Below are 4,603 nucleotides of genomic sequence, written 5' to 3' on the forward strand. Positions count from 1 at the left end.
GGTTGTGTAGGGGGAACCAAGGATGTAGTTGGTGTTGTAACCTGTGGAGGCTCAAAGCTGCCTGTGTTGCCCCAGGGAATAATGAAGCTTCTCCCACCTTTTCCCTTTGTCAGGGGTAGGGACAGAGCCACAGCAATGTATAATAACCCAAGTAATGCAGGTCAATACCATCTGTATTGCCCAGAGAGACTGATGAAGCTTCATGCCCCTTTCTCCCCCACCTGGGGTTGGCGATGGAGCTGCAGGTTGGGCAGCAATCTATGCCATGTGGGTCCAAAATGACCACAGTTACCCAGGTAGACGTCCTATTATTCAGTCTGTGCTGGCCAAATGTACCTGCAGTTACTTGAAGAGCCTTGTGCAGGTCCTGCCAGCTTCCTGCCTTCCAGAGGTGGGACTGAAGCCTAGGCTAGGGCTGCAGTCTGATCTCCATAGGAAGAAGCCAGTCCCTACCGTCACTGCGATTTTCAATCAGTCCTGTTTGCCCTCATGCCAAGGATGGAGTCAAAATGGCAGCTGCCAGCCTCTTTCTGACTTCAACAGGTTCAAACTTTAGCTTTTACCAGGGCTATTTTTTAGCCAGCTGAATTCACTAATCAGTAGCTGAAGTTGGTGGCCAACCTTCTCTTCCTCCTGTTTTTGGGAAATGGATTTTCCAACTCCAGCCATAGAACAGCTCCTGAGATGACTTGATGGTTTCTAATCCTTTAATTTTCTCCTTTGCATAGGTCCTTACTCTCTATTCTGCACATGTTTTGTTGAAACCTGGACATTTTGAAATTTTAACATGTCTCTGGGATTTAGACTCTCAAGTCGTTTTTCCTTAAGCCTGTATCCACCTGGTGGTATAACAGAGTTTTCCTTGAATGCAAGGAGCTAACAAAAAACAGTGGAAAAACACCCCTGCCTTTTCTAGTCTTTGAAGATTGACCTGTGCAAGTGCTCTCCTTCAGAGCTAGTCATACAATAAATTTAGAGAATAGCCTGAGGTAAAAACATAGAATACTTTCTGCCTGAGTCTTGTCCTGGGCATATATGCATGGCCCTATGAATTATCCCATTTACTCTGACCTGAATGTCCCCTATACCCTAGGAAACAGTATTTCCTCACAGTTCTGAGTACTGTACTCTTATGTTACATGATCAGCAAACTTTTGCCCTAAGTGACTGCAATTTGATTGCTCCCCTACAGTGTTTTTGTAGGAGAGCTGTGTGAACTCTACATGATGAGCAAGTTCTGGAATGGTGAGCCTGTGACAATTATCCTTGTTCAATTCTTCAGGCTTCCTCCAGACAATGTAGCAGAGACATACATGCTCCTAGCTTGTGCATGAGGGTTGTTCTTCTCCCTCTGGAACTAGAATCAAGGACCTGCACTAGGAGCATGGGCCAGACCTGTGCTGAGCTGTTGAAAGGATGGAAGACGGTCCATCAAGGACTTCTACCTACCATTTTAAAATTTCCTTTTTATTGACTTGGTGCTTGCTCTGTTACTGCAATCCTTTAATTTCTATTTGGAGCTTTGAGAAAGATATTTCTTCCATTTCTGCTGGTTGTTCAAAGTCTCTGTAGGGTACACAGCCCTGGAATGTCTCACACTACCGTCTTGATTGGGGTGGGGTCAACAGTATCTTTTTAACTCCATCAAATATCGGGGTAGTGTTCCTATTCCTCTGATTATCTTTAACATTTTATTTATTTATTTTTACCATTTGTTTTAAATAAGGCCCAACTAAGAATCATGCGTAGTAAAGGCTTGATGTATTTCCTGTATATTATATCTTTTAGTCTTAGGTCCCCATCTCTGTTTTTTCATGGAATTTTTTATTGTTGTTGCTGAAGAGCCAGATTGTTTGCCCTGTAGATATTTCCGTAGCTTAGAATTTGATGATTATATCCCTGTGGTATTAACATGTTCACATGTATTTAAACTTTAGATTATTCTTTTGCTATTTTTTGTATTCTTTGCAAACTAGTTTAAATATTTCTCAGAATGAGGTGATACACACACACAGAATTACCACCCATAGTATATAAAATTATTTTAAATGGATGCTAGATATAAATATTAAAACTAAAAGTATAAAAATTTTAGAAGAAAATATAAGAGAAAATATTTGTGACCTATGCTAGTCAAAGATTCCTCAGATTAAGTACAAAAAACACAACCCATGAAAGAAAAAATAACTTGGCTTTCATCACAATTAAAAAGTCATTTTTCAAAAGATACTATTGAGTATGAGAAAAAGCCACATATATTGGGAGAAAATATTTGCAAAATTTACGTCTGATAAGAGTTGTATAAAGAACATAGAAAGAACTTTTACAACTCAATAAGATGAACTACTCAATAATTGAACAAAAGATTTGAATCGTTACTTCACCAAAGAAGATATATAAATGGCCAATAAACACATGAAATAAGACTCAACATTATTAATCATCAGGGATATACAATGAGACACAACTATACATAAAAAAACAAATTAAAATTACCATAATAGCAAAGGTTGTTGAGGATGAGATTCAACTAGAACTCAAAACCTCATAGATTGCTGGTGGGAATGCATATGGTACAGCTCCTTTAAAAGACAGTTTGACAATTTCTTACAAATTTAAATATATACTTTAACATACTACCAAGTAATCCTCCTCCTAGATATTTATCTAAGAGTAATTAAACATATTTATACAAAGACTTGTATTCAAATATTCATGGAAACATTATTTATAATGCCCAGAGTTAGAAATAACCCAAATGTCCCATCAGTTGGTAACTGGATAAATAATTTGTGATATATCCATACATCAGAATATTACTCTGCAAGAAAAAGGAATAAATTACTGTTACTCAGCAACATGAATGAATATTAAATTCTCAGGGAAAGAAGCCAAGATGCAAAAGAACATACTGGGGCCCGCGGACCTGCCGCGCACTCCCGCGGCACCCCTGCGAGCCCGAGGGCAGGAGGGATGCGGTGTCGGGGCACACGGGGGGGGGGGGGGGGGGAGCGGGGGGCTGCGGGGAGCGCTCGCCCGCCCTCAGGACCCCTGTGTCCCACCCACACAGCGGTACCAGGACCAGGGAGTGAAACCCAGACTTTGAGGCACTGGGAATCATACTGGGACCTCCCATGTGGAGAGCAGACATTCAAACATTTAAGCCACATCTGCTCATTCCCTATATTTTTTTTTTTTTTTAAGATTTATTTATTTAATTTCCCCCCCTTCCCCTGGTTGTCTGTTCTTGGTGTCTGTTTGCTGCGTCTTGTTTCTTTGGCCGCTTTTGTTGTCATCAGCGGCACGGGAAGTGTGGGCGGCGCCATTCCTGGGCAGGCTGCACTTTCTTTTCACGCTGGGGCCTCTCCTCACGGGCGCACTCCTTGCGTGTGGGGCTCCCCCACGCGGGGGTCACCCTTGCGTGGCACGGCACTCCTTGCGCGCATCAGCACTGCAAAAATATGGAACGCTTCACGAATTTGCGTGTCATCCTTGCGCAGGGGCCATGCTAATCTTCTCTGTATCGTTCCAATTTTAGTATATGTGCTGCCGAAGCGAGCACTCCCTATATTTTTGATGTGACATTTCTGTAACCTAAAGCTTCTTTGAAGATAAAGTGAAAAAAAATAAGACGTTGAGGGAAGATACATATGAAATTGTTTGAAATATCTGAGAACCACACTCAGACTCTCATTGTATGAGTAATGGAGTTACAAAGGAAACTAAAATCTCAGTCCTGCAGGGTTTCTTCAAAGTGAAGACTTTGATTGGAAAAGAGTGGAATTCAGAGAATTGGGATGGAGACATATGGGATGATGATATTGATGGAGACATTGAAACCCTGAATTCTGCTGAGACTTTACCACATAAGCCTGCCATGGCCTGCCCTGTCCAGATCATACCTTGCCAACCTTGTATCATACAACCTCCAGCCTGATCCAGGGAGTCTGAAACAACTTCCAGCCCTGAGGTGGGTACCAGCCAAACAGAAGCCTGCCCTGCCCAGCCTCTGGCCTGCCCAAGGAGTCTGGACCTCCTCCCAGCACTGAGACATATACCAGCCAAACTCCAGCATGCACTGCCTAGCCTCCAGTCTGCCCTGAGGAAACTACCTCCCAACCCCTGCCTGAAGAGAGTAATCCTGTCTCACCAGAAGAAAATGCAAGAGAATGCCCTGAGGGCAGCAGGAAAGCTACCTGAGAGGTCTGGTAGGAGATTCAAGAGGGTTCTTGTTGAACCAGCTCCACACAGAAAACAATGACTTAATTTCCAGAGAGAGAGCACCCAAATCTCACCAGGAACCCCAAGTATGCTATTGGAAGCTTGGAAAGCACCTCCTTCAGTCCCTCTCCTTAAGAAAATATATGCTTCTGTGAACTACCATTCTTCTCTGGAAGATGACATCTGAGGGGGATCATTTGGCCCTTTGCCCAGAGACCTGAAGGTCACTGGAACACTGAGTCATGTTTAGGACTTGCTCATGGAGATGCTGCTAAAGATAAGAAGACACGGACTTGAGTGCAAGGGTCCCTTGGTCCCCACAGAGGTCCCATGATCCCCAGCAGACTCTTGCAGCCACCAGTCAACTAGGCCATGGCTCTGT

General features: G+C 43.1%; 1 non-coding gene across 1 annotated transcript; it reads right to left on the bottom strand.

Annotated features, from left to right (window-relative positions):
* Window positions 1-3,455: 3,455 nt before the first annotated feature.
* On the bottom strand, window positions 3,456-3,562 carry LOC111762432 (U6 spliceosomal RNA). The gene has a single exon (XR_002795548.1). It is a non-coding gene; the product is annotated as a U6 spliceosomal RNA (small nuclear RNA).
* Window positions 3,563-4,603: the final 1,041 nt, after the last annotated feature.

The sequence above is a fragment of the Dasypus novemcinctus genome, chromosome 10, assembly GCF_030445035.2.
Source record: "Dasypus novemcinctus isolate mDasNov1 chromosome 10, mDasNov1.1.hap2, whole genome shotgun sequence".
Taxonomy (NCBI): Eukaryota; Metazoa; Chordata; class Mammalia; order Cingulata; family Dasypodidae; genus Dasypus; species Dasypus novemcinctus.